Source organism: Eleginops maclovinus, chromosome 1 (genome assembly GCF_036324505.1).
Source record: "Eleginops maclovinus isolate JMC-PN-2008 ecotype Puerto Natales chromosome 1, JC_Emac_rtc_rv5, whole genome shotgun sequence".
In the NCBI taxonomy this organism is placed as follows: Eukaryota; Metazoa; Chordata; class Actinopteri; order Perciformes; family Eleginopidae; genus Eleginops; species Eleginops maclovinus.
In genome coordinates this window covers 702807-712165 of record NC_086349.1, presented here as the reverse complement: position 1 = coordinate 712165, position 9359 = coordinate 702807, and the positions used below count along the sequence as shown (strand labels likewise).

General features: G+C 39.0%; 1 long non-coding RNA gene across 1 annotated transcript; it reads right to left on the bottom strand.

Annotated features, from left to right (window-relative positions):
- Nucleotides 1–2015: 2015 nt before the first annotated feature.
- On the bottom strand, nucleotides 2016–5148 carry LOC134869716 (uncharacterized). Its single transcript, XR_010166452.1, has 4 exons — nucleotides 3736–5148; nucleotides 3417–3559; nucleotides 2785–2881; nucleotides 2016–2222 (listed from the first exon to the last, which is right to left on the bottom strand). It is a non-coding gene; the product is annotated as an uncharacterized LOC134869716 (long non-coding RNA).
- Between the last annotated feature and the right edge of the window lie 4211 nt (nucleotides 5149–9359).

Genomic DNA, 9359 nt, shown 5'->3' with positions numbered 1-9359 from the left:
TAGTCCTTGTTTTCTTGCCATGTCTGGCCTATGACCTAGAAAAATTTCTTTTGGTTTTACCATATCAAATTTTTCTTCAAAATATTTATTCATTTTGAAAGGTGTGTCTACATCTTTAAAGATTTGTTTAGCACTTTCAAACTCCTGCAGTAATGACTGAACAGGCTCAGAGTCAAGAGGTACCTGCATATTACTCAACAATTGAGTGGTCGAGTGCTGAAGGCTAGATACAGTTCTCTCTAACACCTCTTGTGTACATGAAACATTTCTTGTTACATCTGCTAAAGTTACATTTGAAGAACAGTACATTTTTGCGACATATGAGGCAACAGTGTCACTAGGAATGGCAGCTTGAGAAGGAACACAACATGCTCTTTCTTCAGTATCAGGTGTGTTGCTCGAAGCTGCATAGGCTGTCTGAATGTCAGTAGATTCAAAAGAGTCATTGAAAGACACATCCATTTCTGGTGTTGTGGACTGGTGGTGTCTACGTAGATGTTTCGAAAATGAGTTAAAGTTATGGTAAGTCCTTGGACAGCCATCTTGGCTGCAAATTATCGTCATATCCTGTGCATCTGACAAAGCATGTACTTGACGTAGATGCCAAATTACTTTCTTGATGTCTGTAGGTAGTAACTGTTTACACTTTGGGCATGTATACATGTTGTTGAGTGATTACTGAGCAGCTTGAAGCTTTGAGAGAAGTTCTAGTACCTTGGCTCGCTTGTTGGTTGAGATGGTGACGTCATAAACATATTCAAAGAAAGTAAAAACGGAGCTGAGCTGTGGTGGATATGCTAAATTACAGACCCAGTAAAGCTTGAACAGCTTGTCAATTGCGCAAGTCAGGCCGTCAGCAACGGGAATGGTCACACGGTCATTCCTAGCGGTGATGACGTACTGTCGCGTCGGACTCTTCAGGTTCCCAATGCAGACCACTAGTGGTTGGGTTCTGGATTCCATCTCAGTGTCGGTAGTGCAGAGGGATGTGAAGTTGGTTCCAGACTGAGAAGTAGAAGAAGAAGAAGAAGAAGAAGAAGAAGAAGAAGAAGAAGAAGAAGAGAGATAGACATCATCAATAATACTTAATAGCAAGCTTTACTTAACTGATTGAAAGGTATGAAGCATACCAGCCAAACTAAGTATAGCCAAATCAACTATACATATTACATTGATATCATGACTTGTTCTTAGACCTTCATTATACTGTGTGAATTTCATTTCATTTCATCATTCTCATTCATTTATAATTTCGTTATTTATATATACATGCAGTGTTATAAGAACATGGCTATGACAGCCTTAAATAGCAGGTTAAAATATGGTCATTGTCATTTTGGTGACAATAAGGTCATAACAGGCTCTGTATAGCAATGACTCGGTCATAACAAGGGTTTTTAAAGATTAAAAGATGTTTTAAAAAAGTCACTATCCTTTAAAACATACCTGCACAAAATGAACCAGAAAAGATATCGCAGATTTTACACTGCAGCGGCTCCCTGGCATCGGAGGCAGAAGATGTGTGAGAACTGTGAGAAATGTGTAGCACTTTTCATCTGAAAATGAAAGCAGAAAATTGTACAGCAGTACTTTGATTTCACATTCACCAAAGCCTGTGTCTTATAACAATACCACAGTAACATATTATCACAATTGCACACAACACAACAATAAGAAAAATAATTAGAAAAAAACCCTCAAAAACAGATGAAAGGTGGCAGAGGGCCTGTAATTGGATGACAATTAAACAATCATATAATACACATGTAAGCACACACACACTTACCATCAGTCTGGTCATCCAACTGTTCAATCAGAGAGGCAACCACACCCTTCTCCTTGGCAGCTACGGCTTTCAACTTCGGAATGATGCTCGCTTCCCATTTTCTGATGAACTGGTCTGATTTCCCGTCAGTCATTTTGCCAAACTCAACATCCAGCTAAAAAAGAGAAAACACATTAAAATAGTATTAGGGATTTTTGTACTAACAATGTTGTAATGACGAAAGAAAACATGATTCTTATTATGTAATGGAATGTTTGTCTATGGTCTGGAACTGGGGTTAGGCAAGAGAGACTCTCAGTTGGACAATCCTGGCATAATAAAGGTTAAAAAAAGTCACAATGGTAGACGTACCAAACTTGGCATATCCAGGAAACGGGGATATTTTTCAAATATGTCGCCAATGGAGGGGGAGTCCTTGGAGATCCACGACCTGCGGCTGTTGTATGTTTGTTCCATTGCTGACTTTATTGATGGAATGTTCTCTGAGGTGGGTCGGAGGCGTCTCATCAGAGTGATCCATTCACTGCAGTCCTGCTGGCCTTCTTCTGACCCTGCTCCTCCCGGTAATGACGGAGACCCCCTCTTGCGTTTGTAGCGACGCTGACTGGTGTCTAATTTTCGGCGGATGTTCCTGAGCCTCATTTCCAAGAATCCGCAATGGGACAAAGGATCATAAAAATGCTCCTAAGGTAATGAGAAAGTACAAGAATTAAAAATATTACTATGAATCAGAAATGTGGACTTGTGACTTGGCCTTTGATGACTTACGACTTGAAATCACAAAATAAGGAATGACTTGCTATTCGTGATTTGACCTGGATAAACGTGTCTTTAATTTGTGACTTGACTCTGAATTCTTTGGTTGGACTCGAGACTTGTGACTTACAAATTATTGGCTTTGTCCCACTTCTGCTATTAACATCAAAATTGAAATATTTTGAATGTTGCTAACAAGGGGGATACAGAAAGACAGGCAAGTGAGTAGTGTAATTACTTACAAATCCTTCTCCTTCTCCAGCTACTTGGACGCGCAGCGATGGAAATACACCGATTATTGCCTTCGCTAAAGCAACTTTTTCAGTGCCCAGTGGATAACTGTGAGGACACAAAGAAACCACATTCAGTGTATCAAGTCAAGTTAACGTATGAAATGCTCCCTTTTGCCTGGAAAACAAGGAATTTAAGTGACAAGATTTAGTTTAGTTTTACCTTGTATCCAATTCTAACACAAGATATGTACTTTACAGAAGTACTACTTTACAGAAAATAATTTCCTCAGCTCCAGTGTTCAAGGTGACTGTACAGACGATTGGTGTGGCAGTATTCTCAAAACAAACAACTGAGCCACACTTAACACCACAAATGAAAGTTGCAGCTGCAAGCATACAACAGCTAGAGCACTTTTTCATAAAAAGTAGAATGCTTTTTTCCCTCCAGACCATAGTGCAGTATTCTCTTTTCAGAGCATCAGAAAAACGCAATGTATCACTCAGGTATCCACATACATACACACACACAAACACATTCACACACATTCAGCTAAGAAATAGTTGTGAAGTCCTGCACACTTGCTGCATTGCAGATATTCTGTGGAGAAGCCATCTTTTCATTGTCAGAATGGGAAACTTACAAGCCATGCTTCTCCACAAGGTCTGCGACACACAATTTCACCAGTAGCCGTCTTGACTCGGTTTTCAGTGTTCCTGTTTTTTGATGCTCGTCGAGGATCTGAGGAGCTTTTTTCTCTAGTAAAGGCTGCAGGCTGTAGGCACACTAAAAACCAAGGCAAAAGTATGTTGAAATTACTCGCCATGTGTAAGCAAGAAAAGACACAAGTGTGCAGACTAGTGTGTGGGTTTTAAGTTATGCATGTTATGTATTTACTTAAGTAAGTACTCAACTGCCTGATCCAAAAAGAAACCATGCTATATTTCAAATCATAAAAATACCTCTGTTTGACACATGTTGCCAGAATTTGTTTGGGTTGGTGCTTCTGCCTTTACCATGAAGATCTGGAATCTGTCCAAGTTCTTTAGCCACACATCTGTCTACATCCACAAATTCTTGGAAATCAGTGTGGTATTTCAGGACTCTGTCAAATTCAAACCCTGGTTGCTCTGAAAGGCTATTGTTAACCAGTTGTTCAAGATTGTGAACATTGTATATCTTTCGTGTGCACTCTTTTTCATTTTTGAATACAGTGGCAAGAACTTGGACAGATGTGGACACAAGTCCTCGGCCCTGATTAAGAGAGAGAGGGAGAGAGGGGGGGGGGGGGGAGCACGTTAGTTTCCAGTGCATTAAAGGTACTTTAAAAACACAGTACAGTAGCCCTAACTGGTGTTGATAGCCTGGAGTCACTACCACACTTCACACTTCACACAACGCTGCTGTTCCTCTACTCTGCCACCTAAAACTCAAACTTTGAATCTTCTTTTCAGAACGGCTGAAGTTTAAAGTCATAGAGGTAGAACATAAGACTAGAGGTGACCCCGCCCCCCTTTTCACGGCAATCGGTGGCAGACATTTTTTGGAGGTAGACCTGAGAAATGGAAATGAATGGAGAAGGGGGCTCACCTCTGTCAAAAAATGACTTAATAATGTGAAAATGTCCATCAACACACTATACAAGGACAATAGTTGAAGTGTGTTGCTAAATATCTACATAATTAATATAATTGCATTTTTAAATGTATTTTATCGACTCATATGATTTAAGTAGATATTTAGCATGACATTTCAAATCTGGTCTTTGATTAATGTGTTAATTCATTTTCACACAGTTTTAGTCCATTTTTTGACAGAGGTGGGCGTGTTCTCCATTTGCATTGACTGTAGGTACAGTACACTTCCTACACAAGATGGGAGGCTGCACTTGCCGTTTTCCAGTGCTGTCGCGAATTGCCGTGTCACCTCTAGTCTAATGTTCTACCTCTATGTTTAAAGTAGTCTCTATGCCAGCCCGTTGCCATGCCCCCTCCTCTCCCGTTACTAGCAGTAGTATTCGCTAGCATCCACTTTTACCCCATTACTGCTACGTCAATCCATCGTAGTGTTACAGTATCCTCCCTGCATGCATTCTGTCTGACTTTCTTTTAAAAAAAAAAATGTTCAGAAGATAGCTTCGCGTCAGTAAAGCGCCGCCTGATTTATTCCATAGAGTCAGCTAATCATCCTTATCTACCCTATACACCGATCCGAGGAAATAACTTTGAAAGTCTATAAATTGCTGAATTTATACTGGCCCAGGCGAGCTAGCGGCTAACAACTAGCCAACCTGAGGTAAAATAACACAGGGCTAGCTATCCAGAACATGCAATGTTGACAACTAACAAATGACACAACCATTTAACAAGCCCAAAATTGCTCAACATCCAATATCACATTTCAAACCTTTAATTTTCCCAACACAAAAAGTTTTAAACATTAATATAGTCCAAATGTGAATTCAAAGAAAATAAATAACATTTGTGTGCAAGCGTTAATGACCAATAGCTAACTGTGAGCTAACTGAGCTAACTGTGAGTATCCATAACTAGCGTAAATCTGAGTGTATTCTTCACAGAATCGCTAACAGGTTTGATTTTAACCATACATTAACACTACCACACGTAAATGTTACGAAATTATACAAATAAAGCAAATTACTTACGTCAGCTATTGTCTCGGTGTCTGAAGTCGCCTGCATCTTGCATTTCCAACGGAAAAAAAAGGCGGACGGAAGTGTACTTTCAAATCTCCACAGTCGACTTGATTGGACTGCCAGAACGGCCGTTAGTTTCTCACTCGTAGCAAGATTCAGAAATTAATCTTGTTTATTTTTTTCCCACTTCAGTTTTAAGACCATTCAGAGGCTGCTAAGCATATGTATAGTGTTTTCTTAATTTTATTTTTATTTAATAAATTGTTCACTAATGTTAATTCTCTAACACAGTCAGTGTGTCATTGTGGGAAACAAGGTGTGACACATTCTGTGTAAAATGTACACAAAAACTACACAAATTGTGTCAATATGCAGTCTACACACCACAATGTGTTATTTTTTGACACATCTGTTTTTGCAGTGTGGTTACACCAGTTTACATACCAGAAGTTTGACTTGGCACACATCATAGACTGTATACAGTCTATGGCACACATGGTTCCCCATGTTAATGGAAATATTCAGAACTGCTGATGTTTTTATATTATTATTCAGTATTAAACAGTACTTGTTTAAAATTATGCCAATGTATTTCAGAGGGTGTTTAGGACATTATTACACATTTTTACAACAACTTATATAATTGGTGCTGCATTTTTGTGGTTACACCATTTAGACAATTTTGCTCTTATTTTCTCAATATTATCTCAAAACTTAATAAAATCATGCATTTCAAGATAGGGGGGCAAAGAAACATATATTTTTAAAGTAAATTATAACTTTATTATGAACTTTGCACATTTTTAAAGTTATTCAAACCTCAGGGACAGAAAAAATGAGCGGCACGTCTTTCACCCATTTGATTCTCTGCCAGCCCAAAGCTGCTTCTGAAAATGGCTGATATTTCAGCACGTAGCTGTAATTCAGACCAGTCAGACCCAAAATTAATTTTCCCAATAAGACCTGATTCTGCTAAATTATTGCGGGAATGACCTCTTGGGATGTTCATTGTTGTTGCTGTACTAAATGGCAAACAGATCACGTCTTTTGTGTACGTTCTCTGCCTCTGACGAGTCCTTCGATTTGTACCCCAGCTGTTCTGAGGGACTGATGGAAGGGGTACCTGTAATGATATAACAATTAACAGTTTGTTTATGCTGTAATTGGTTAAACCTATGACCATGAGTTAGTATGGGCATGCGCAGCTGGTGACCTGGCACAGAAGACTACATATTGAGTTCCAGCATATAGTATAGTTTCTGTAAGCGTGTAACCTGACCAAAGCATTAACAGATAAAGTTCATTCTCTTCAAATATCCTCACGGTGTGTGTATTGAAGAACCCAAATTACAAACAAAACAATACCTACAAGTACGTTGGATTAAAAGACATAAAGATAATAGTAAAACAGTTTCATAGCATGACTGACGTCAACTTTAAAAGGCTGCTACATCTTACTAGTCTTACTGCAGTGGTAGCCGAGGTTGTGGCTGAGGTTGACAGTCCAGCTGTTGCTGATGTTGTCTAGAAAGAGAGCAGATGAAAGTACCAAATAAATAAAAATTAAAACACACTTAAGAATACACTAATTCAACATACACTGCCCACAGGGGCGCCGCCAGGATTGTATTCCATAGTACGCACAGTCCGACCCCTCAAACAAACAAATTGCAATTTCGTAATACCCCCAAACAGTAGCTACCGCCGATATATTACTCGGTATACCACTGTTTGATTAAGACAGCAAAGACAGAGTCATGTTACAAGTTAACAACAACATTTATTGCGGCAAATTAAAATTCCAAAAATAACGTCGGCAGCCGAAATTGGGTGACCCAGCAAAAGTAGGGGGGTTTTGGGGGCATGCTCCCCCATAAGAACATTTTGAAAATATCCTTTTAAATTGTGTCCTCTAGTGGGTTTTAGGAAGATAAATTAACAAATGTAGAGTTTAAGAGTAGGCGTCAGGATTTCAATTAATACGCTGATCTATCTGCTATAAGTACCGCTAGTGCAGTTATAGATATTTTAATTCCCCTTTAACCGGATTTTTTTTTAATTTGTTGAAAGCATTTTCAAGGGTTTGTAGGGATTTGAAAGTAAAGTCAATTAAAAATTCGGCTTAGAGTTCCTTTGTAGCTGGGTTAGGGGCGGCCCAATGTGCGGTTGGTTTTCACAAACCCACGGGAATCAAAAACATAGGAAAAAACGGAAAAAGGGCCCATTTTAAAAATGTTTAAAAGAACGTTGTTTCAATTTTCATGTGGGCTTTCCGTTTTCCTCTTTCACTGTCACTGCCCAAAAACCCGTTATTTGCTGCTGGTTGACACTTTGCTTTGACGCCGTTTTCCCAAAGTAGTAGGCTTTTCCATTTAGATGGGGAGAGTTAGTTTCAGGGGGTTTTGTTTGGGCCCCCTCCCAGGAAAACTGAAAAATTGATTTTTCCCCGTACCCTTTGCTGTAAAAAGTGTTTTTTCCCTTTAAACCGCGTCATCCTTTAAAAACAAGCGGGTTTTACTTTTTAACGCCTGGAAAAGATGTAACTTTTTTATTTTTCTTTGCCCGACGAAACTTATTTGCTTTTGGGGGTTTTAAAATGAAGATTTTTATGAATAAATTGGAACGTGGGCATTTTTTTTATGTCATGAGTCATGAAAAATTTTTCCCCAAAGATTTAAAACTAGAGACCCCGCGAAATCAATGAAACCTTTTCCCAAAAATTAGAGAATTTTTGGCAAAACATGTTAAAAAATCAGAAAATTAAAATCTTTGTAGTCAAAAAAGCTTTTTTTTATTTTTGAAAAAAAGGGGAAAAATTTAAGGGGGGAAACTGCCGTGAAAATATTCGCCCCGTGGATTAGGTTACCTGCCGGGCCCTTTGGACTCCCCATGATGGGGGGGGACTTGGGGGGAGCTAACCACTGAACTGATTTTGATGTTTTTTTAAAGAAAATTTGATAAGGGAGCACTAAGAGCTGAAAGTGACCCCCCAAAACAACCCCAAAACAACCAAACTATCTACAGTGGAGAAGCAGGCCTAGGGACAGGTCAATATCAAAGGGTTTAGGGGAATTTCCAAAACCCAGTGTTTAGGGTTCCCAAATTTGATTTGAGGGGAACCCGGGAAAGGGGGGCGGGGTTCGGGGATGGGGGGTGAATTGTGTGGGGAACTTTCGCTATACCTTTTCCCCTGGCATTAGTGTGAAAATTGTTTAAAAATTACAAATTAAAAACTTTAACAGTGATGTGCTTTTGTTTTTTTTGCAACTTAATTCCCTTTACTGTATAACCCACAAAAGTTTTGTAAAATTTTGATGCAATCAATTTTGAAGGTGGATTAGCGGTGCCATTTGAAACATATTTGTTTCAAACCCCTGGTAAAACTTACAATAATAGCAGCCCTTTTGGAAACGGGGGTTGATGATAAATCCCTTTTTTGAGATAAAATTTTTAAAACGGTTGGGGGAAACGGGCGGTCAGAAAATGAAAAGCTTCATTTTTGAAAATGCGGGTCCCTCAGTTTATTAAAAAAAGCCCCAAATACCCCTACCTTTCAAACTGGGTTTGTTAATATTCACAACTAGTTTGCCCTTCATTCAACAAATATGAGGGAAACGGAAAATGGTTTTCACCACTGGGGGAAAGCTTTTCCCTACAGTTTTTTAATTTAGGGAATCCCTTGTGAATCATGATGGGGGAAAAATTCCCCCCCCAAAATATTCTCGTATTTTTTATTACTATTAAATTGAGGATGTCTGTGGCGATAAAAGTGAACCCCAATCCCCAAAATGCGGGTTTTTAACCCGGGGGCCCTTTGGGGGTTTTTTTTGAGGTATCATTTAAAAAGTAAAAAGGGGTTTAGGGTTTGGGGGGGGCTTTCGAAAAAATTTTTCACGAACAAAATTCGAAAAAACCCAAGAAGAAAAAAAT